Source organism: Geotrypetes seraphini, chromosome 5 (assembly GCF_902459505.1).
Source record: "Geotrypetes seraphini chromosome 5, aGeoSer1.1, whole genome shotgun sequence".
Taxonomy (NCBI): domain Eukaryota; kingdom Metazoa; phylum Chordata; class Amphibia; order Gymnophiona; family Dermophiidae; genus Geotrypetes; species Geotrypetes seraphini.
This window is the reverse complement of record NC_047088.1, coordinates 247,942,220-247,967,498: the sequence shown is the minus strand read 5'-3', so window position 1 is coordinate 247,967,498 and position 25,279 is coordinate 247,942,220. Positions and strand designations below refer to the sequence as shown.

General features: G+C 43.5%; 1 protein-coding gene across 3 annotated transcripts in view; it reads right to left on the bottom strand.

Moving 5' to 3' along the window:
* MYLK (myosin light chain kinase) overlaps positions 1–22,307 on the bottom strand; it is a 607,164-nt gene extending 584,857 nt beyond the window's left edge. The window contains exon 1 of one of the 3 annotated variants that reach the window (XM_033946557.1): positions 22,167–22,307. The gene's annotated coding sequence lies outside the window, so the exon portion shown is untranslated. Of the gene's footprint in view, positions 1–21,811; positions 22,017–22,166 lie in introns of those variants that run through there. The other 2 variants (XM_033946556.1, XM_033946555.1) reach the window with 2 other exon arrangements.
* Positions 22,308–25,279: the final 2,972 nt, after the last annotated feature.

Sequence of the window (25,279 nt, the reverse complement as noted above, 5' to 3'; positions counted from 1 at the left end):
CCTCAAAAACAACCAATGTAAATTTTAAAAAATAGTGTGCATTATTTATGAAATGACCCTCGTAGATACCCTGAAAACCTGACTGGCAAGGGGGTACTCCAGGACAGAGTTGAGAAACATTGTTCTATAGCACATTACTGGAAGGGTAAGAGCTAAATTTCTCGGCATTTATGCATATCAGTGGGAGTTCTTCAGGATCATTAAAAACTGAATAAGGAACATCTCTCTCATCCCTCCTCACCTAGAAGTACCCCTAGTTTCTCCCTCTCTTTTTTTAAAACTCTGCAAAGTTCAAACTGGTTCCTCTCGCATGCTGCTTTTTTTTTTTCCAGGCCATCGCAAATGTTTTAGTAGAATATTTTCCAAACATTAACTTTTTTGACTCAGATTTTTTTCAGAGACAGGTCCTGCAGAAGCCAAAACAAATTTGGGCAATCGAATTGAATAAGGCCTAATGCAATTAAATTTATCCTTATGTCTTCATTTATTTTATTTTTTTTAAGATGGAGACCGAGTTGCATACATGTTTCATGCCTTGCTTTTTCATGCATCAATTACAACTGAAAATAAGCAAGACGGCAAAATGCTGGGAGTCAAACCAGTGCACTCTTTCCAGCACAAAAAAAAGTGCCAGTACTCAAAAGCCAGGCTGTCCCTCAGGGATGGTGTTATCACTAAAAGACTTATCCCTACTATAGCCAGTCCCCCTGCAATGAGGCACGGAATCTATGTAACGGCAGCATTGATGTACCTGGGATCTTTCATTAATACTTGGGGAAAAATCAGTCAAATTTTATCAAGCAATGGAAAAGGCACCGATATTCAGTACCCCTATTACTCCCTGAAAAAGAGCCCCGAGTCAAATGCAAAATAACCAGCATTAGCTTAGCATGCTTTGCCGATGCTAACCACCATCAGGGCATCCCCAAAAGTTCAGCCTTTCTTGATCAACACTGAATAAACAAAGCCTTTCAGATCTATTTAACCCGGTTGCAGTGGAGCCACAGCTCGGTCAAAGCTTCTGCAATGCGTCACCGAGATGGATTACTGGGGGTCCGTTCAAACACAGCTCCCTTTAGGCTTTGTTTTTCTAGAAGAAGAAATGAAGAGCGTTACAGGCTAACATGGGAAGGTTGAACTTAGCAGTGCTGGAGGATCACTGCAGCCAGGCACGCACCAACAAATTCAGCTCTGCCAGCACAGCAAGGGAAAAAGTGGTTTGGAAAGTCCTTTAGTCCACAGCGCATACTGAAGTGCTGAAATATAAATGTCGTTTCCTAGAAATGATGCCCATGGACTTCTGCCCGATGTCAGCTCCATTTCTAACTTTCTGTTTAGACTGGGGAAAAAGGCTGCACCCTCTTAGCCTCTCTTGGCGCTCCAGAGCCAAAAGATTTTGAGAGGCCATATCCAGGGCTGATGCTGGAATGTGAAGCCAGGAGCAATTTCAGCCAGAGTACTACCTCCGCAAGACTGAAAAGCCAGAGGACACTGTTCCTCCCTACCTCAATACTAATATTTCCAGCACATAGGCCACTGCAGTGCCTGGTGCACAGGTAGTCCCAAGGAAATATTAGGATTAGAGGACATGTGATGAAGCTACTAAGTAGTAGATTTAAAACAAACCAGAGAAAGTATTTCCTCACACAATGTGTAATTAAACTCGGTAATTCGTTGCCGGAGAATGTGGTGAAATCAGTTAGCTTAGCAGGATTTTAAAAAGTCTTGGATAAAACCTGTTTACTACTTGGGATTTAGCTAGGTACTTGGGACCTGGGTTGGCCACTGTTGGAAACAGGATACTGAGCTTGATGGACCTTCAATCTGTCCTGGTTTGGCAATTCTTATTTATGTTCTTATGTGAGCCAAGTATAGAACAATCAAGCCATTGTGACATCACTGATGAGTTTGGCTCTTAGACACTGGTGGAATGAGGCTTTTATGACATCACAATCTAAGCTCTGGAATGTTGCTACTCTTTGGGATTCTGCCAGGTACTTGGGACCTGGGTTGGCCACTATTGGAAATAGGATACTGGGCTTGATGGACTTTCGCTCTATCCCAGTATGGCAATTCTTATGTTCTTATGTTAAATGATAATCCAGCACTTCAGACCAAGGGTTCCTAGAATGCTCATCTTTTCAGCCTACCATATTTTTCCTGCTGACAGAATCCAGTTCGTGAAAGGAATTTTACCTTTTATTCAACATGTTACAGTAGCGAAGACATAGTAACATAGTAGATGACGGCAGATAAAGGCCCGAATGCTCCATCCAGTCTGCCCAACCTGATTCAATTTAAAAAATTTTTTTTTTCTTCTTAGCTATTTCTGGGCGAGAATCCAAAGCTTTACCCGGTACTGTGCTTGGGTTCCACCTGCCGAAATCTCTGTTAAGACTTACTCCAGCCCATCTACACCCTCCCAGCCATTGAAGCCCTCCCCTGCCCATCCTCCTCCAAACGGCCATGCACAGACACAGACCGTACAAGTCTGCCCAGTAACTGGCCTAGTTCAATCTTTAATATTATTTTCTGATTCTAAATCTTCTGTGTTCATCCCACGCTTCTTTGAACTCAGTCACAGTTTTACTCTCCACCACCTCTCTCGGGAGCGCATTCCAGGCATCCACCACCCTCTCCGTAAAGTAGAATTTCCTAACATTGCCCCTGAATCTACCACCCCTCAACCTCAAATTATGTCCTCTGGTTTTACCATTTTCCTTTCTCTGGAAAAGATTTTGTTCTACGTTAACACCCTTCAAGTATTTGAACGTCTGAATCATATCTCCCCTGTCTCTCCTTTCCTCTAGGGTATACATATTCAGGGCTTCCAGTCTCTCCTCATACGTCTTCTGGCGCAAGCCTCCTATCATTTTCGTCGCCCTCCTCTGGACCGCCTCAAGTCTTCTTACGTCTTTCGCCAGATACGCCAGAGACAGCAAAGCTAATCCAATTCTAAAACTCCATCAGCCAAAGACAGCGATTGTACAGCAACAGTGGCAAACACTGATGAGCTCAGATTTGAAAAAAGTAATAAATCCAAATCCAGACCCTGAGGGGAACCCCCTCTGCCCAAGTCCTGAGAGGCCTTCTGTTGAAAGGTTTGGGAGCCTCTGCATGTTCATTGTAGATATCCTGAAAATCTGACTGGCTGGGGTTCCCCCAGGACAGGTTCGGGAATCACTGCTGTCCAGGTTCATTTGGCATAACACCTCCTTTTCTCCACCATCCCAATCGGTCGCTTTCTCCTGTAGATCAACTTGCAGTCCGAACGCCTCAGAACTCGAACAATTTGGAATCCAAACATTTTTTTTTTTCCCTTCATTTTTGCCCCTGAATCCAAACGCTGCTTTGGAATCCGAACTGCAAGCAGTGCTGAGCCCAAAGCTTCCCCTCCGACGCAGCTTCCTGTTTCCGCCTGGGAGGGAAGCTTTGGGCTGAACATTACTTGCAGCTGCCGTTGCCGATCTTGCTGCCTCTGCCAGGTAGACCCGATCTTGCAGAGTTTGTGGGACCAAGGAACGGATTAATCTAGTTTCTATTCTTTTCAATGGGAAAAATTTTCTTGGAATGCGAACGTTTTGGAACTCCAACGGGGTTCTGGAACGGATTAAGTTCGGATTCCAAGGTACCACTGTACTTTTAGAAATAAGGTCCTTAAACCTTAAACCTCTAGCACCCCAGCAGACAGCTTTACTATTCAGACAGAACCTTTGACTTCTCCCAATGGTACCTCTGGCTCTGGTAGTTTCTATTACGTTTATCTTATCTCTCAAGTTGCCCAGGATGGTGTCAACCATGCACTTACTCACTTTTCCCACAGATCCTTTACCAGCTCCAGTACTGAAAAGTTCATTTCTGTCTTTTCTTAGGTATAGTAGAATCCCAGTTAACTAGTACTCAACCAACCAGCACTCTCAACTAACTGGCAAAAAAAAATAAAAAATATCCACCGGCAGTAGCCGGTCCTGACCCAAACCCCCCCCTCCCTCCCCCTAGCCCCAAAGCAGCAGTGACAGCTGGTTCTGACCCAACAACCCCCCGCTCTCCTTCCAGCCCACGATGCGGCAGAGGAAAGGCCCTGCCGGGGCTGGCCGCAAGCAGCCTGTTTACAGAGCTGCCTCTTGTGACCGCCTGCTACATCGGGAAAGCTGCAAGTAAGAGATAACGGCTCTATCCACACGGATGGCGGGAAGGCAGACCCGGGGAGGGTGGGGGGGAGTGAACCGAAAGTGTGTGTTGGGGGAGGAAGGTACATGGATGCTGGACCTGCAGGGTGGAGAGCAGGAGATGGATGTATGCTGGACCTATAAGTGTGAGTGTGTGGGAGGTTGGGGATGAGAGAAGGGTGGGAGAGAAAGTGAACCAGACCAGAGAGGAGGGTGGGAAGGGAGGAACAGATACTGGACCGACAAGTGGAGGTGGGGGGATAACAGATAAGAGTGGCAGACCAGAACTTGGTGGGACAAAACTGTTTTTAATAGTAACTCTCAAGCAACCAGAAACTACATTTATCCAGCATCTACCAATCCCCATGGGTGCCAGATAACCGAGAGTCTACTGGTATGTTCATTCGTTACTCACCACTACCACTCTTTGTAAAGGTCTGATACCTTCAAATGTGGAAAAGCAGAAGCAGTTTCCACTCAGAAGAATGATAAAGATAACCAATTTTCACTCTTCCTCTTGTTTCTAACATAGTAACATGGTTAATGGCGTAAGATAAAACCATACTCTTCAAAAAACACGTTAAACCTATCCAGCACAAAAATCCTAACCCAACATCCAACACTCTATAAACCCTTAGTACTCTCTAATTTTCTAGTTACCAAACATTATCTAAAACCCATAATTCTCCCTTAAAATTTTATCTCATCGTTTATTCTATTACTTCAAAGTTGAAATGTAATTCTTGTTTTAGTTTGGATGTAATCCGCAAGGTAATGGCGGAATAGAAATCACTAATGTAATGTAATGTAATGTAATGTAATACATGGTCCATCCAGTCTGCCAAATAGTCACACAAGTTATAAATTTATGAAGAAATTGTCTTTTTTTTTTCTTTGATATTTCTGGGACACAGATTATACATAAAAGTCCACCGGTACTGTCCTTAGGTACCAACTAGTGGAGCTGTCATCAAAGCTCACTCCAACCAATCCAAACCATCTTGTTATTTGTGGGATACAGACCATAAAAGGCTGCCCAGCACTATCCTCATTTCCCAAAATTACTGGAGTTTCCATCGATGCCCTCCCCAGCCCATCCTAAACTGAATTGCCATATACAGGACACAGATTGTGCACTAGGGTGGTCCAAAAAAAAATTAACACATTTTGTTTGCCCAAAAGGCTAATTTTATTCCTTTATGTAAAAATAATAATTTTTTAAAAAAAAACAATTTTTACTTAAAACAAAGTTTAGGGATCGACTGACCTCAATGCTTTTTTTAAACTATCACTAAGCTTAACAGTATATGACATTGGAACCACCTTTGATGCAAAAGGAAAAACTTATTTCAGTGGCTGGCCACTAGCTGAAGAACAAATTGCATCTGTTGTCAAAGTATTGTTGCATTTTTCAATTAGGCTTATCCCTCGTTCTACTGCATCATTAACAACAGTCAGTTTGGATGCCCGATTCCAAAATTCTTGAAAACTGGATCATCGGGCCACTCTGTGTGATGTTAGTTCAGGAAAATTCAGATGTTATATGGGCAACTGCTTTGGTCTGCCTTTCCTCATACCTTTTGTCATGATTTTCTTTTCCTCGTGCTGCCTCTTTCTACATTCTTTTGCATTTGTTTGAAGGTCAACTCCACTCGTACAGCACAAAAAAAAAAAAACCACAATCTGGCTTTGCTTCTGTAGGAATTCTTGATCTTCTTCATTTTTAAGTTCAGTCATAACATCTTTTTTTGAAATATCAAAACAACTGAGTTCACTTTTAAAGATTTCTTCATTTTTTCTTCATTCTAACACCTTCTCGTTGATGAGTTCTGTGTTTCTCTAGGGACAAATATTATTCGTGTAGATCCTTCAACTTCCTAACGCAAGAGTCAATGCGCTGTGTTGGTATCCTGGCTCGATCCCATACTGCCACTGCCAACTCGCAAGCCAACTTCTAGCTTTCCGGTAAAGGTTTTTCTTCAACATAGTGATGAAAATTGACCAATCGAAGAGCATCCAGTCCACGTGGCAGTCTAGCAGTTGAGAGCTGAAAGAATTGAGTTCCCAAGGAGCCAGTTTTCAGGTGCAGATCGCAAACTAGACGAAGCCATACAAACTAATTATGCACAATCACCTACACACAAACAAACAGTGCATACTGGGATGACCTGTAAATATTGTTTTAATCAAGCTGAAATTTGACACATTAGTAAGACATACCAAGTGGACAAAAATAAGCCTTGTAGAAACAAGATTTAACAAGGTTGATTTTTTTTGCATCCTACTGTGGACCATGCACATTTACCCAATATTTGCCTTAGTTCTTCATTTTATACCATTCATTTGCTAATTAGAGATCCTCTGTGTTCATCCCATACTTTTTTTTTTAATTGTGTCACCGTCTTCATCTTCACCACCTCCCTTGGAAGGGCATTACAGCCATCAACCACCCTTTCCATGAAAAAGAATTTCCTAGCATTACTCCAGTCCTAAATGTACCACTTGTCCCCTATTGCTTATCAAGAACTCTAAGATATAGCAATCAATTCCTTTTACATGTTCCATCCTTAAGACACCTTTTCTAAGACACCACCTGGAAACGTATCTTTTCAGCTACAGCGCCTGTACACTGGAACTCACTCTATTTAAGAGAGAGAAAATATTGACAAATTTTAAAACGAACTTAAAATTATTATTATTTTTTTTTTAAGGATGCTTACGACATATGATATCCTTCCGTCCTAGACCACATACTTCCCTTAAAATTAAATAAGGGCGAGCATTGCTTCCTTCCCCCATTGTGTCAACCCTCTTTGTTTTTCTCTCCTATTATGACTATAATTTTACCCCTTCACGTGTTTTAGTTTATGTCTTAATTATACACCCCAAAATTTTTATATTTTTAAAAAATGTAATGTACACCTCTGACAATTTTTAACTGGTATATCAAATTTTAATAAAACTTGGAAACCTCAATTCATGCCCTCTAGTTTTACCATTTTCCTTTCTCTGGAAAATATTTTTTTTTCTTTTTTTTTTTAATACCTTTCAAGCATTTAAACATCTATATCATATCTCCCCTGACCCTCTTCTTCTCTAGAGTATACATATTCAGGTCTTCCAGTCTCTTCTCGTATAATCTTTTGGTACAAGCCCCATACCATTTTTGTCACCTTCCTCTGGACCGCTTCAAGTCTTTTTACATCCTTAGCCAGAAACAACCTTCAAAACAGAACACCGTATACCAGGTGGGGCCTCACCAATGACTTGTACAGGGGCATCAACACCTCCTTTCTTCTGCTGGTTATGCCTCTCTCTATACAACACTGTTTTGGAACTCTTTCATACTTTTATTAAATTATGTTTTGCATGTTTTTATCTTATTTTTATAGTTTTGTAAAATGAGAATTATCATATAGTTCACAAGTAGTTTCATAACCCTATATGGATATTGGTCTTTTTTGATAGATTTTGTTATAAACCATCACTTGATCACTATGTCACATAAGAACATAAGAACATAAGCAGTGCCTCCGCCGGGTCAGACCATAGGTCCATCCTGCCCAGCAGTCCGCTCCCGCGGCGGCCCAAACAGTTCACGACCTGTCTAAATCACCAGAAGGGGCCCCCATGCCTCCTTGGTTTCCTAATTGAGTCCTAACTTCCTATCAAAGTCCTAGCCCTCCGGTCTTGCCTGCACGACCAGGTTGGGTTTCTGCATATATTTTCTGGTTAGCTTTCTCAGTATCCCACGATCCCCTTATCCCTCAGGAATCCATCCAGTCTCTGTTTGAATCCCTGTACCGTACTCTGCTTGATCACTTCTTCCGGTAGCACATTCCAAGTGTCCACGACCCTCTGGGTGAAAAAAAACTTCCTTGCATTCGTTTTGAACCTATCTCCCTTCAGTTTCTCCGAATGCCCCCTCGTACCTGTTGTCCCCTTCAGCCTGAAGAATCTGTCCCTATCCACCCTCTCTATGCCCCTCATGATTTTGAAGGTCTCTATCATATCACCCCTGAGCCGCCTTTTTTCCAGAGAGAAGAGCCCCAGCCTATCCAACCTCTCAGCATATGGGTAGTGTTCCAGCCCTCTTACCAGTTTTGTTGCTCTCCTTTGGACTCTCTCAAGTACCTCCATGTCTTTCTTGAGGTACGGCGACCAATATTGAACGCAGTATTCCAGATGCGGACGCACCATCGCTCGATACAGTGGCATGATGACTTCCCGCGTCCTTGTAGTTATGCCCCTCTTTATGATGCCCAGCATCCTGTTGGCTTTTTTTGAGGCCGCTGCGCACTGTGCAGATGGCTTCAGTGATGCATCCACCAGCACACCCAAGTCTCTCTCAAGATTGCTTTCTCCCAACAATGCCCCCCCCAATTTGTAGTTGAACAACGGGTTCTTTTTCCCTATATGCATAACCTTGCATTTTTCCACATTAAAGCGCATTTGCCATTTGTTTGCCCAGTCTTCCAGCTTGTCTATGTCCCTTTGCAGGTCCTCCCACTCCTCCCTGGAGCTAACTTTGCCGCACAGTTTGGTATCGTCTGCAAATTTTATAACCTCGCACTTTGCCTCCTTTTCCAGGTCATTGATAAATATGTTGAAGAGTAACGGCCCCAGCACCGATCCTTGTGGCACACCGCTCGTGACTCCCCGCCAGTCAGAATATTGGCCCTTTACTCCGACCCTCTGCAGTCTACCCGACAACCAGTGCTCGATCCATCTGTGCACATCCCCTCCCACCCCGTGGTTCCACAGTTTCCTAAGCAGCCTTTCATGTGGTACCTTATCAAAAGCCTTTTGAAAATCGAGGTAAATGATGTCGATGGGTTCTCCATTGTCCACCCGACTGCTTATTCCCTCAAAGAAGTACAGAAGGTTCGTTAGGCACGACCTTCCCTTACAGAATCCGTGCTGGCTTGTTCTCAGTAGGCCATTTCTCTCAATGTGCTCGCAGATGCCGTCCTTTATCACAGCTTCCACCATCTTCCCTATAATTGAAGTCAGGCTCACCGGCCTGTAGTTCCCGGGGTCACCCCTCGATCCCTTCTTGAAGATAGGTGTGACATTCGCCAATTTCCAGTCCTCTGGTACCTCTCCAGTTTTCAAGGATAGGTTACAAACATGTTGGATTGCGCCCGCTATTTCTTGTCTTAGTTCCTTCAGAACCCTTGGGTGGATCCCGTCCGGACCCGGTGATTTGCCGCATTTTAACCTGTCTATCTGTTTGAGGACATCTTCCTTACTTACCTCTATGTGCTCCAATTTTTCAGCCTGTTCCCCACGCATGAGCTCCTCTGAGTCTGGTATATTAGAAGTGTCTTCTCTCGTAAAAACTGACGAGAAGAACGTGTTCAACCTCTCAGCTATCTCTTTATTCTCCTTAATCACTCCCTTCCTATCTCCATCGTCCAACGGCCCCACCTCCTCTCTCGCTGGTCGTTTCCCCTTTACGTAACTGAAGAATGCCTTGAAGTTTCTTGCTTCCCTGGCCAGCCCCTCTTCGTATTTCCCTTTTGCTTTTCTAACCTCTCGGTGGCATTCTTTTTGGCATTTCCTGTGCGCCTGGTGATTTTCCTCTGTTGGATCCTTTTTCCATCTCCGGAAGGATACTTTTTTGTCATTTATTGCCTTCTTTACTTCTGTTGAGATCCAAATCGGGTCCTTTGACCGCTTGTTTTTGCAGCCTTTCCTGAAACTGGGGACGTACGTTTTTTGTGCTTCCTGCAGGGTGTCCCTAAATAGGGTCCAGGCGCTTTCCACAGTCTCCATCCTAAAGATGTTTCTGAGCTTCCTCCCCACCATTTCCCTCATAGCAACATAGTTCCCTTTCTTGAAGTTGAGCGCAGTTGTTGCGGTTCTCCTTACTATGGGTGTCCCCCTTTCTAATGTGAATCTGATCACATTGTGGTCGCTGTTGCCTAGTGGTCCTCCCACTTCTACCCCTCTTGCAGGCCCCCCTAATCCGTTCAGGATGAGGTCAAGGGTAGCATTCCCCCGCGTCGGTTCCCTGACCAGTTGCTCCATATTCCTTTGTATGGCACAAACACACTATTAATATATTACCAAGTCACACCATCTAGATCTGTTATGTAGAAAATTTTATGTATCAATTGTATAATCTCAGGATTGATATTTATATCTATTAGGACCCCTGAGGAAGGCGTGTTGTCCGAAACACGGTCCGTGTCGGGTCCCTTGGTTGGTAAGTGTTTGCTGCATTCCATTATTGGTATAATAAACACTGCCTGCATCTTATAGTCTGCATTCTTTGTTTGGTTTTTGCTTGCTGCTTGTTGCACTGCAGACTTTGTAGGATTCCTTTTTTGTTGCTGCCCCCCCCCCCTAAATTTAGCAGCCACTAGGTTTCTCCAATGTGTGATTAGGCTGGGAGCACCGCTTCCTAACCCCAACCAGCTTGGGAAGTGGAAGACCTAAGCAGGGAATCAGTACAATTTACCTTACATGGCTGAACATTGCCAGTATGCCAACAAGTCTCCCTAATGATGGTGCATGCGACAATGTTCAATATAATTTTAATTTGTCCTAGTGTTTATCTCTGTGGTTTCTTGAAGAGTGCATGGTGACGTTTATTTTCTAAAAGTGATCCACAGTTATTGACTTTACTCTGATCTCTCTTTAGGCTGCTTGCTGAGGTAATGCTGTTTAACTAACTGCGGCATCCAGGCCAAGAGAAACACTGCAATACGAGCGTGTTACTTTTTGGAAAGTCTGCGTTTATAGTCTGAGACAAAAAAAAAAAAAAAAAAGAACAGAGCTGATCAAATAAATCCCAGTCATTTGTTAAGTTTTTACAGTTTGGACTGAGCAAATCTGAAACCAGAGTTTGAATCGATGCCACTACGTGATAAATGCATTTAGAAATGAACACTGAATGATTTAAGATTTGGATGAGATGGGAGGGGGGGGAACGGTTATTCAGTTTTACTGGCTCAGAGTCCTAGTTCTATATTTTCAATTTAAGCTAGTGTGGCTGAAAACACTCAACCCATCACCAACTCATGCAGGGATTTGGTTATTTTTTTTTAATGCAAGAGTTTCATATTTGCTTTCAATACAGTATCTCCAGGGTCATCTGAAAAAACTCAAAAAACCTGTATTTACTTTATTTTACTTAACTTACATAAAATATAGCTACAGCACACCCTACCTACCACATGTATTATTACAGTCCACCATTCGTCACAATGAATGGAAGCCAAATGCTGTGAGGCTTCAAATATGAATGAGGACACAGAGGATAAAGCATGCATTGCCTTTCAAGGGGGAAGGGAAGACATCTTAATGTTGAAGTCAGCAAATTAAAACCCAAAGTATTGTTATCAGTATTTAACATATATTGTTTCAAGACTGCATCATATTTAACTGCCTACATGTGGTTGGCATGATGGAGTAGAACGGGTACAAGTGGATCGATTTTTCACTCCATCAAAAATTACAAAGACTAGGGAACACTCAATGAAGTTACAGGGAAACACTTTTAAAACCAATAGGAGGAAATATTTTTTCAACCGGAGAATAGTTAAGCTCTGGAACGCGTTGCCAGAAGTTGTGATAAGAGCGGATAGTGTAGCTGGTTTTAAGAAGGGTTTGGACAATTTCCTGGAAGAAAAGTCCATAGTCTGTTATTGAGAAAAACATGGGGCAAGCCACTGCTTGCCTTGGATCGGTAGCATGGAATGTTGCTACTCTTCGAGGTTCTAGAATCTTGTAACTCTCTGGAATTCCAGAATCTTGCTATTCTTTAAGATTCTGTATGGAATGTTGCTACTCTTTGGGTTTTGGCCAGGTACTAGTGACCTGGATTGGCCACCGTGAGAACAGGCTACTGGGCTTGATGGACCTTTGGAAGATGCAGCTCTGGCCACCTTGATGGGTAGACTGGATAGACCATGCAGGTCTTTATCTGCCATTTACCGTGCTACTGGGATACTGTGTGTGCTGGAGAAAGCATAACGGTCAGCGCTGCATGTGTCTGGCAGCGCAATAGAAATAAGTAGCAGTAGTAGCTCTTGTTCGCAAAATGATGTTGGAATGATGTTGCAGCATAGACAGCAATTTAAGCCATTTTATCCATCACCTTGGCCTTTTAGACACTGCTAAAACACTCATTATAAATGTCATTTGTATTTTTCCTCAAGCTAGAGGTGGAAATAAGAGAAAAAAAAAAAAAAAAATCGGTGCCCAATTCCCTGACTTGCCAAGTTCTCAGAAAATGAGATACAGTGGGAAAACCACCTGACCTAATGGATTTCCTCTCACTGCCTCCACAGGAAGAGGAACAGAAGAGAAGAGTCAACTCAGGTCATAACCTTCCGTACCACAGAAATAGAGCATCCTCTGTGTCTCTCCCCCCTTTGGATAGTTACGTGCTATGTGGTGCCTATTCGAAATTATTGCACACAGGTGCTATTTTACAAGGTATAACATGGAACTGCTAGGGGACATTTTCATGGGTGAGAAATGGGCAGATGGCACACATATGCATAAAAGTTTACAGAATACTGAAAGTTTCTTCTCTAAGTGCCAACATTTAGATGCAAAAGCAAGAACAAAAAAGGCAAGTGTGATGTCCAAACCAACATCATCACTTATTATACAAGTAAAAACCACGTCCCAACAAGGATCCTAGTTTCAGCATATACTATGCCTTCCTCAGGGGACGCTAGGAAAAAAAAAACATTTAAAACAAATACTATGAGGCTCATAATCGAAATGTAAACGCGTCTAAAAACACATCCAAGTCAGCATTTGGACAACCTAAAAAGACAGGACGTCCAAATGCTGATAATCAAGCCTATTTTTTAGACGTATTCAGGGACTTTTTAGGCCTCTGAATGCCGCCGTGCGCCCAGAGCTAAAAGGGGCGTATCTGGAGGAGTGGTTAGGGAGGGATATGGGCGGGATGTGGGTTGACCTAGACTTAGTCATCCTGCAGGGATTACTGAAGGTTTTACGAGACTTCCTGGATGGATCTTATTCGTTGTGACTTAAGACGATGTAAAACAGGTATAAGTACCCCAAAAGGTATCCAAAGTGACCAGATAACCACTGCAGAGTCAAAGTAAAGTCCCACACACACTCCTCCAGTATTCACTGACCACCTCTCACCCCCCCCCCCCCCCAACAAAGAACAGAATAAAAATGTGCATAACTGTCTCCAGAACATCAGCACCTAGTATAGGAAAACCTAGTAGAGTCTAGAAAGTAAGTCTCTTAAATAGCCTGGGGGAGGGCATCTAGTGAACCATAGAAAGGAGGACCCAGGCCCATAAGCCACTCTAACCACTACATTTATGGTGGAACATGTGTGCCCAACAAACTCCTCCCCCACAAACTGTACTCTACTGCCATATAGGTGCCACCTGCTGAAAGGCTATTGGAGCTGTAGACAGGTAGGTATAGTAGGTTTTGGGGGTGTTCGGGGGGGGCTCACCATAGCCTATAAGGGAGTTCTGGTGAGATGGTTACATGGCATCCTTTTGGTGAAGTTCACAGCAGTGCCCTGTAAGGTGTCCCACTTCTCTGTTGTCATGTCTGGGTGGGGCTGGGGGCAGAACTGGAGCAGAATGGGGCGGTTTCATGTGTCCAGAGTTTCCCAGAGAAAAATATGGTAAGTCTAGACACAGACATGTTTTGCCCCCCTCCAGAGACTGCATCAGGGGCTATAGGAACAGTTTATAAACATGTAAGAAAACCAATGTCAGTATAAAATCATGGCAACTCAACACGCAAAGACTAAAATCATTAACTGCATAAATAAATATTACCACAGACCAAAACATATAAAATTAGGTAATATCATATTCATATGTATTGATTATTCCACCTTTTTTATTTATTTTTCTCTACTGAAGACGAATGTTAACCCAAGGCTTGTTGAGACTGGCAGAATGACTTTATGCTGTACAGGAGTTAAAATATGGAACTCCCTTGTAGGCCAAGTACAAAACTGTAGTGAAAAGGGCAGGTTTAGAAATTATCTGTAGATGCCTTTTTTAGCCAATAATTTTCCTCTCTGCACAGTTGATGAATTATTCATGATTCTCATTTATATAGGCTATGGGGCTCATAATTGAAAGAGAAAAACGTCCAAAAACCAACCTAAGTCAGCACTTGGATGAATATTTCTCAAAAACGTCCCAAGTGCCGATAATAAAAACAGATTTTGGACGTTATTTCTAAACGACCTAGGCCTTCATAGTGCCGCTGATCAACCAAAGCTAAACGGGGCGTTTCGGGAGGCATGTCGAGGGTGGGAGTTAGGCGGGACGTGGGCCGGCTTAGACTTAGTCGTACAGCATGTATAACTGAAAGTTTTCCCCTATAACAGCCTCCAGAAGAGCGTTCCAGTTTTTTACCACTCTCTGGGTGGAGAATAACTTCCTTACGTTTGTTCAGAATCTATCCCCTTTCAACTTTAGAGAGTGCCCTCTCGTTCTCCCTACGCAGTCATGGATAAAAAAATGAAAACGCACAAACTTGAGTATTAAACAAAAATTGGATCTCAATCGAGATATTAGGGACATTCGGATTTTCCCTCCCTTCCCCCCCCCCCCCCGAGCAGTCCATTAAATCGAGGGTTTACTGTGTTATTTATTTATACAATTAATGGTCTTAGTGTTTGCATGTTTTACATTGGTCTTCTTATATGTTTATTAACACTTCTTTTAGCTCCTGATGCAGCTCCTTTCTTTACCACATCAGCTTTCCTGTTTTGAGTTTACAGAATAAATACAAATAAAAAAGATACAATACCATATTGTATAACACTCAGTTGTGAAATGCACAGGGCGTTGCCAGACAACCAATTTTCGGTGAGCCTGGACCCAAGTCAAATGGTCAGATCTCTTCCTCTCCCACTTGGGCGATCCAGCACCCGCACCCGGCACTCCGGTGTCTCAGGCTGCCCCTCTCCTGGCTGGGTGACCCCCCTCCCCCCCCTCCGCCCCGCCAGTATCGCAAACCCACAGCTTCATACCTTTTAAAGGGCCGATCTTTGCCGGCAGTGAGTAATGCGACTAATATAAGCTATTCGAGCTGACCCCAGAGCCTTCCTTCTTACACAACTTCCTGTTCTGCATAGCCAGAGTACGCCAGAAGTTTCAAGTTTATTAGGTTTTTATATACCACCTATCAAGATTATCTAAGCAGTTTTACAATCAGGTACTCAAGTATGTTTCCCTACCTGTCCCGGTGGGCTCACAATCTATCTAACGTACCCGAGGCCTGAGTGACTTGCCCAGGGTCAGGAGCAGCAGCACAGAGTTTGAACCCATAACCCCAGGGTACTGAGGCTGTAGCTCCAACCACTGCGCCACAGAAGGAATGTTGCGGGGCCATGAGCAGCATACATTAGTCACATTGCTTGCCGGTGGCAAAGATTGGCTCCCTAAAAAGGTACAAAGCAGGAAAGATTTCAGGATTGGGAATCCCCACCCGTTACATGTAGATGTGCAGCTCTGGGTGAGCCTGAGGCCAAAGTGGGTGTCCAGGCCTACCCACGGCTACACCACTGATGCACAAGGATGCTTGTGATGTGCTTCAGTTATCGCTATTAAATCTGATTAACTCAGAACTGCAGCAACTATGCCATGTCAAAGGCACAGGGCATTGGTGGCAGAGATCTATCCCTTTTGTCACAAAGGGAACAGATCAATAACAAACATTTACACATAAGAGCATATGATAAGCCAAACTGAGTCAGACCAAGGTCCATCAATCCCAGCATCCAGACTCCAACAATGCCCAGTCCGAATCACAAATATCGGACAGATCCCCAAAAGTAGATAATTTCTAGGGAAAATGGTGGCTTTCCTGAGTCTACCCGGCTAATAACTTTTTATGCACTTCCTCTAGGACAGTCTCTCTCAAACTGTGTGTCCAGCACGGTTCATAGACAGTAACGCGGAAGACAAAGGCGCGCGCCGACAACTGAGCGCAAGACGGAGGCGCACGCCGAAGAAAAAGACTGTTTTTAGGGGCTGCAACGGGGGGGTTTTGTTGGGGAGCCCCCCCACTTTACTTAATACAGATCACGGCGGCGTTGTGGGGGGCGCTTGGAGGGTTGTAACCCCCCACATTTTAGTGGAAACATAACTTTTTCCCTAAAAACAGGGAAAAAGTTAAGTTTTCAGTAAAATGTGGGGGGTTACAACCCCCCAAACCCCCCCACAACGCGGCGCGATCTGTATAAAGTAAGTGGGGGGGGTTCCCCCAACACACACCATCCTCCTACACCCCCCGTCGTAGCCCCTAAAAACAGTCTTTTTCTTCGGCGCGCGCCTCTGCGCTGCGCTCAGTTGTCTGCTCGCGCCTTTGTCCCAGCATGCTTTTGACCTGACACCATCCAGCGCAGTGGTGTGCCCCAAGAGATTCCAGAATTTTATTTCATTAAAAAAAATTCCCTTCATAAGTATACACTAGAATAGATGACATGTACGTCGCGTAGGCAAGAGTCTGTAAATGTTATGAGCATCTGTGCGCCCAGACCAGCATCATTCTTTGATGTGACTGACCCTTGAAAATTAATAGCAAGTAATTTTAGTTTTAATTTTATATTTTATGCAATAATTATCCTCTCATGAGCAACAAAGCAATCAAGACTTTGTTACTGTTTGGATCTTCTTATCTTTGCAAACTTGGATTTTCAGCCCTGACAGAAATTAAATTGGAAAAAAAAAAAAAAAGAAGAGAGATTGACTGCAGATTGTGGATGATGAAATGCATGTTTGCTTGCTGACTATCGAGTCGTGTTTTGAGTTAATTTGCACTCAAAAACAAGCACATCTATCGCATTGACTAACAATTCTATTCTAAATACTTTAGTTACACCATTGTTACAATTACCCGTACATAGCTTAACGAACTTTAAATAAATAACTCTCAAATTTAATTTTTTTTGTTGGTTTTGCAATTTTATAATTTCAATTATAATGTGCCGCAAAAAAAATTTACCCCTCGTTTTACTAAGGTGCGCTGATTAGCGCACGCTAAACGCCAACACGTCCGTAGACTAAACCGATTAGCGTGTGCTAATCGGTTAGCGCACTTTAGTAAAACAGGGCCTTAGTGTGCCGGAGCTAAAGAAAAGTTTGAGAGACATTGTTCTAGGAGCTTGCCCAAACATCTTGAACTCACTGTTATCACCTTGGTCACATTGCAGCTCTATACTCTAGAGGAGCGCAGGGAAAGGGGTGACATGATTGAGACATTTAAATACGTCACAGGACGTGTCGAGGTGGAAGACATCTTCTTTCCCAAAGGACACTCGGTCACAAGGGGGCACCCGCTCAAACTCATAGGAGGGAAATTTAATGGTGACACCAGGAAGTACTTCTTCACAGAAAGGGTGGTAGATCACTGGAACAAACTTCCGGTGCAGGTGATCAAGGCCACCAGCGTGCTCGACTTTAAGAATAAATGGGACATCCACGTGGGATCCCTACGAGGGTCGAGCTAAGGAACTAAGTCATCAGCACTCAGACTTAATGGGGTGGGTCAGTAGAGTGGGAAGACTTGATGGGCTGTAGCCCTTTTCTGCCGTCATCTTTCTATGTTTCTATGTTTCTATCCTCTAGCAGCAGATTCCAATTTGCTGTCATTTTTGCAGACCAACAATGAGGTTCCCAAACCTGTGCTAATGACCACAGAACCTGTCAGCCTTTAAGATATCAACAATGAATACATAGAAACACGATGGCAGATAAAGGCCAAATGGCCTATCCAGTCTGCCCATCCACAATCCCCTCCTCTCCCTATTGGCTAAGGCCCTTTACACCTGTATTGTGATGTCACAGAATTTTATGGTTATAGAAACACGATGGCAGATAAAGGCCATCCAGTCTGCTCATTCATAGCATCCACTATCTCCTCCTCTCCCTATTGGCTAAGGCTCTTTACACCTGCATTGTGATGTCATAGAACTTGATGATTATAGAAACATAGTAACATAATGGCAGACAAAGGCCAAATGGCCCATCCACAGTAACCATTATTTCTTCCTCTCTCTAGTCTAAGAGATCCCACGTGCCTATCCCATGCCTTCTTGAATTCAGACACAGTCTCTGTCTCCACAACTTCTTCCGGGAGACCGTTCCACGCATGGGATAAATTTGCCTACACTGGTTCATCGGTTCAAGGAATCATATGCATATCCATTATGGCTCCCCTGAATGCCAGACTGCTTAGAACTGCTTCCAAGACAGGTCTGGGAAATACTACTCCAACAGGACAAAATGCCAATGCAGTAACAAGACAGTAAAATTTAGGGTGATCTTGAGGGCTCCCGACCATGCAGACAGAGGCAAGCTTTACGAACCTATTCAATGCAATCTTTACATCACCTTTCAGTTTTCCTTATTTTTCTAATAGGAACCTGAACTGACATTTTGGATTAGATCTAAAATCCTCTAAATGTTTCATTTAGGGCTCCTTTTACAAAAGTGCGCTAGTGTATTTAGCGCATGCACTACACGAAAAACTACTGCCTGCTCAAGAGGAGGCAGTAGCAGCTAGCGGGCGCTATTCTGCGCGTTAAGGCCCTAACGCACCTTTGTAAAAGGAGCCCTTAGCCCTGATACTCCTATGAAGGAGTATATTAATCAAAATTGATAAGTTTGAAGGAGAAAGGAGGCTAGAATTTTAAAGAAGCAATATTTTGCTTTTTTTTTTTTTTTTTTTTTTTTTTTTAATAAGGCAGTTTCTTCTGCTTCTTTAGACTTCCAGCTCAACTGGCACCAAGGCTAGGATTCTGGTTCCCATCATCTTTCATTCAAAACTGCTTTTACCTCTCACCACAATACATAAACTAATCAATGCAGAGATAGTCCTTGGCTGGGAGCTATATGCCAGTGCTCCTTCTGGAACCTTACAATAGAGAATGAAGTGGGGACAAATTTTCCACGGTCTCCGCGAGTCTTTTTCCTGCCCCATTCCTGCAAGCTGTGTCCTCATCTGCATAATCCTCAAACACTTTAAAATCATAAGTAGCAACATTCTAGAGCTCAGATTGTGACATCATAATGCCTCATTCCACCAATGTCTAAGCTCCGTCCTCATCTGCACAAGCCTCAAACACTTTAAAATCCTAAGTAGCAACATTCTAGAGCTCAGATTGTGACATCATGATGCCTTATTCCACCAATGCCTAAGCTCCGTCCTCATCTGCACAAGCCTCAAACACTTTTAAAATCAGAAGTGTTCAGAAGTGTTCAAGGCTTGTGCGGTTAAGACAAAGCTTATAGGAAAGGGGCAGGTGGACAAAACTCACAGGGACGGGATAGGGAAACTGAGTTCCTGCGGGGAAAGGGAAAAATTTGTCTCCGTGTCATTCTCTACCTTACAATTGTAGACCCTGAATTTGGCCTCTAGTTGTCACTCTTGAGCACGACCATGATTCCTTTGTCGCAAGGGGCTGCGAGTGCTCCCTCTGCAAGATCCCCAACCAACCTGAGCTGGGGATGGAACAAGGGATCTTCTGTATGGCAGTGCACAGCAGTTATCACCTGAGCCACTGATTTGGTTCAGAGGAGCAGTATTAGGTGGAGGATATGTTATATAGAAGGGCAACAGTTATAATTATTGTGCTCAATATTCAGTTGCACTTATCCAGCTATGAACAATTCCTACCAGGATATGTGCTATTCACCAGGGCCAGCCACTGATCTTCAGATGGCATTTATCATTGCTGACCGCCCCAGCGCTATATGGATACTGCTGGGGCAGCCCAAAGGCACAGCTGGAATATATCCAAGTACCATTGATATTAAAGGTTCCTTTTACAAAGGTACGCTAAACAGCCCCGCACGCTAGCCGCTATCGCCTCCTTTTAAAGCAGGCGGTAATTTTTCAGCTAGCGCGTGCTAATCTTGTGCGTGCGCTAAAAACGCTAGCACGCCTTTGTAAAAGGAGCCCCAAGTGCATGCATCTAGTTAGGATAGCAAATCCTTACCAGATACCGGCACATCCTACTTTTAAATGGACTTCCTTTCTTGATGAATATGCATTCTATATTGTACACTGCCTGGATCCTTTTTTAGGCTATTATGCGGTACAGAAAGTTTTTAATAAACATAATCAGAACTGCTATCTGAGTACCAGCTACCACTGAGTTTTTAGACATAATTTTGCACACTGTGCCCAGCACTGGAAGTCAGCACTGACTGAGCTATTTAAATATAGGGGGGGGGGGGGCAGTTATTAGGCTAGCTCCATTTTCATTTTGCTATTTAATTTAAGGCTGCCAACTGGATCCAGATTCGCAGGCAGGGCTGGATCAACCCTGCCCCCTGCCTGCGAATCTGGACCTAGTTGACAGCTTCAGACTTCTCAAAATTCATCTTGCTCTGCCCGCCCCTGCCTTTAAGAATACAAATAAAATAAGACTGCCTGGGATCCCCAAAGTCCCTCCTTGAGGGCCAAATCCAGTCGGGTTTTCAGGATTTCCCCAACGAATATGCATTGAAAGCAGTGCATGCACATAGATCTCATGCATATTCACTGGGGAAATCCTGAAAACGTGACTGGATTCGGCCCTCAAGGAGGGACTTTGGGGACCCCTGGTAAGTCATCACAGCTGCATGCAAACATCACACCCATCATTTTTTCCTACCTGTCAAGCGCAAACACACAAAAAAAATCAGGAGACAACAACAAAGGCATTACACAATATACGCTTCCGATTTAGAAGTGTAAAAATAACATTTTATGGAAAAGAGGAACAGAAATAAGACCAAAGGAACATGCTATAAAACCATAGATTGGATGCTCGATTACAGTAATATATTCTGATGTGTGTAGCTGTCCTTGTTTTTGGAAAGGGCATCATCCATACTGTCACATAATATAGTATAATAGTAATAAATATCGGACTCAGTATATACTTGGATGAGGTTGTTGTAGGAGGTTTTTTTTTTTAACCAGAAACTTTAGGGAGTTCAAAGTGAAGCAAACATTTCATTGGCATTTCCCCGTCCCACAGGGTTTGCAATCGAAGGAGTTGGTTCGCTTAAGTACAGTACCTATGTTGCCATTTTTTTTTATCTTTATTGATTTTCAAACTTTGACAGTGCAATTCAATTAATTGAACATAAAATACTGCATAAAACGCACTATTAATCACACAAGTAATACATAAAACAATCATTTTCTCCCACCCTCCTCCCAATTATTAATACAATAAAACATATTATGTAACTACAATAATATAATTAAGTAATTTTAATCCTCAAAATACACTTCTGTCCCCCCCCCCAGGATGTGTAAGGAAATCTAAGAAAAGGAGAAATACATGACCATTGTTGCAGATAACAAATGTAGTCAATGGGCTCCACACTTTATTAAATGAATTACATACTATGCTACCTTTTTTTATTTTTCAGTGAATCCGCGCCACTGAAAATGATGCGCCTGGCAGCAATAAATGCACGTGGTAATAACGGCGGTGCGGTTACGCGCTTAAGTGAATTCGACACCCCCCCCCCCCCCAGCGCCGAGGATTTGGACCCTGGCTGGCTCCAACCCACCATTCTAGTCACTCCTGTGATGGCTTAAACGTTGGGACTGTCCTCCTCAAGGAAATAAAAGTCAATTGAAAAACATAAGGTGCGACTTACTACCTTCCCCGACTGTCCTTCAGGCTTCCCGATAAGAAAGGACTAGAGATGCCGCTCTCGGAGCAGGAAAGCAGCGGCAGCGCCGACTGCCCGCACAAATCCGGCGCAGGGCGCGCAGCCGAGCGTTCAGCGACGCCCCGCCCGCGCTTGGCGGCAACCAGTTGCCAGGGGACGGGAACGCCGCGGCTCCTTCAGGAATCACGCGGACAATGTGGAGAAAAGGGGGGGGGGGAAGCGCGCGCGGCAAAAGGGACAAAAAAAAAAGAACAAACAAACTTCGCGCCGAGCCAACGAGGAGAAGAAAACCGAGAGCTTCGCTACCGAGACCAAACTGCTTCCAGCAGAAGCGACTCACCGAGAGCAAGGGCAGCAGTCCGGAGGGGGCACCCGGCCGCCGCCGTCCTCTCTCTCTCTCCCCCAGCACGCGCGCAGCCTCGCGCTCTCTCTCTCTCTGCCGGGCTCGTGGCTTTTTAACTTTTCGACCAGTCACAACAATCCCAGACCGCGTCTTCCTGGCAGCCCGCGCGTGCTGCCCTGAGCCATATTAGGAAGCGCAGTTGCTGCTTTCCTGGGGGGGGGGGGGGGGGAGAAGTGGCGGGAGCGCGGGCAGAGCCGCCCCCAGGAGGCGAAAGGGGAAGCCGACCTGCACGCGGAAACCTCCCCCTCCCCTCACTACCTGCAAAGGTTTCCTCCGCTTTGCCAAAGTGCAGGGCCAGAAGAGGGAGAAAAAAATCACTGTCAGCAACCTCCAGAAAAAGCGGACCCCGACGTTATAACTAACAGCACAGGACAAGGAGTGTGAATATTGTTACCTGCAGGAAAGGGACAGGGAAAGCCAGCATTGCAACAACCTCCAGAAAAAGGACAGGGGACACTGACATTATAACCAGCAGGACAAGACAAGACACACCAATATTGTCTAATCTGCAAGGCAGGGACAGGGCACCTTCATTATAACCAGTAGGAGAGGGACAGGGGTAGGGCGACCAACTATTTGCCATGAATTTAAGGGAGATTTTAGTCGGGTCACTGCAGTAAATGTTCATAGAGTGGATAATATTAAACAAAACTGTTTTTTAAAAAAATGTATTAAGTTTTTCAACTACAATTGTGCAACAAATGATTCACAGATATGGATATTATAAAACAAGCACAATGAAACTTACACACATTAAGGCACAATTGTATTATCCCCACCCTCCCAGCTGATAAAATAAAACCTCCACGATGCTATTCATAAAATTCCTAAATCAAATTCCTATTCCACTTCCTTCCCCCTACCACCCTCCCCGGATGTGTATGTTTACATGTCTATGAAATAAAACTCAGTTATTCCTCCTTACAAAATTTAGCCATTGGCTCCCAAACATCCATAAAATTTCTATAACGTCCCTATTGTATGGCCATGCAACGTTCCATTTTTTTTTTTTTAGTCAATGTTTATTTATTGAATTTTTACAAAATTACAAAGTATGGAATAAAACAATCCATAATAGTGGAAAACAAAAGATATGCCAATGAATGGAATCAACAAATACAGAAAATGAAATGCAGAACATGAACATGGATTCGTACATTCCTTAAGAAATTTTCTTCATAGCATATCTAATACAACAAACTGTATCCTAACTACCTAAACAAGCACATTCCAGGCAAAATAAAGGGAGAGAGAGAAATAAGTGTGAGAAAGAAAGAGAAAAAAGAAAATAAATAAATAAACAAATGAATGAGTAAGTAGATAGACGAATAAGTAGATGAGTAAACGAAAAGGGGGGAAGGGAGAAGAAAGACTAGAGAAGGGTCCAATCAAGGGAGAGAAGAGTGCAGGTAGAGTTTCAGTAGATTCCATCTGAGCTGGAAACGAGGAAACCTATTGGAGGACTTAGCCAAATACGCTTCAGTTCTGTACGTGAGACAAACGAGGTTCCACCAATGTGAGTGTGAAGCTTTGGATAAATCCTTCCAATAAGTGAGAATAGTCTTTAAGGCCAAGGTGAGTAAAATATCAAAGAGAAGATGATCGGAGTCTGAGAGATCATCAGATATTGCGGAAGATTTTAGTAAGAGCATTTGGTAAGTCAGTGGAATATTGATCTGGAAAACTGTGCAAACTGTAGCCCAAACTGAGGACCAGAAGGAGCTGATTGCTGGGCAAGAGAAAAGAAGGTGCTTAAGAGTACCAACTTCAGTTTGACAGGTCCAACATTTATTGGAGTAAGTGGGGTTGATTTTATGAGATTTGACTGGGGTCCACGGAGTTCTGTGAAGCAAGAAAAACATATGTTGAAGGATGGATGCAGAGCGGGACGTTCGAAAAGTGGATTTATAAACCATATTCCAGACTTCATCGGATATTTGAATCCCCAAGTCCACTTCCCATGAGGAGTGTAATGGGGTTAACGAGGAAGGAAGGAGGGATTTGAGAAGTTTATAAAAGTGTGATGCTGTATGACCTAGTGCTAAAAATTGATGGGAAAGGGAATATAAAGAGGGAGTAGAGTTTACTGGAATAGGTAAGAGGCCTGATTTATTGAGGGAAGATTTCAGCTGTAACCATTTATAGAAATGAGATTCTTTGATTGAGAAGGAGTCCATGACCTCACTGAAGGTAAGAAAAGACCCATCTGGTCGACATAAGGATCCAAGGTCCCAAATTTGTTGTTGAAACCAAGAAGGCCAGCAGATGGGTTTTTTATCTATCAGAAGACATTTGTTATACCATAAAGGGCAAAAGGAAGATTTGTTCCAAGGTGTGTCCAAGTGGGCATCAAGGTCCATGAGGGTTTTGTGTGTGGTCGCCATGATGGGATTACGGGAAAGATTTGGTGAGTAGTTAGTACCCAGAAGTCTTATCAGCGGAAAGGGAGACATCAAAGACATTTCTAGGCGCAACCAATTGGGGTGATCATTGGGGGAAGGGGATACAAGCCATTCAGCCCCTTGTCTGAGGATAAAGGCTTTATGGTAACTGAAGAGATCTGGAAAGTTGACTCCGCCTTGTAAAGTAGGGGTTTTCAACTTTTTAAGAGAGATTCTATGGGGTTTGTCATTCCATAGAAAACTAAGCATTCTAGCTTCCAGTTTTTTGTATACAATAGGGGGGAGCAATAGAGGAAACATATTGAAGACATATGTTAATTTCGGAACCACAACCATTTTTAAAGAGTCGAAATGGCCCCACCAAGAGAGATGTAAGGGAGACCAAGATGACAGGGTGGTGGAAATCTGACTTAGAAGAGTGGAGCAGATTGCTTGGGTAGTGGAAGGTAGGTCCCTATCGAAAGTGATTCCAAGATATTTGATTCCCTTAGAAACCCATGTGAAAGGTTGAGAGGAGAAAATAAAGGGGATGCAAGAATCATTGAGGGGCATGAGTTCTGTTTTGTCCCAATTGATTTTATAGCCTGAGAGCGAAGAGAAGGAAGTAATCAATTGCATTAAAGAGGTCAGTGAGGGTTCCGGGTCAGA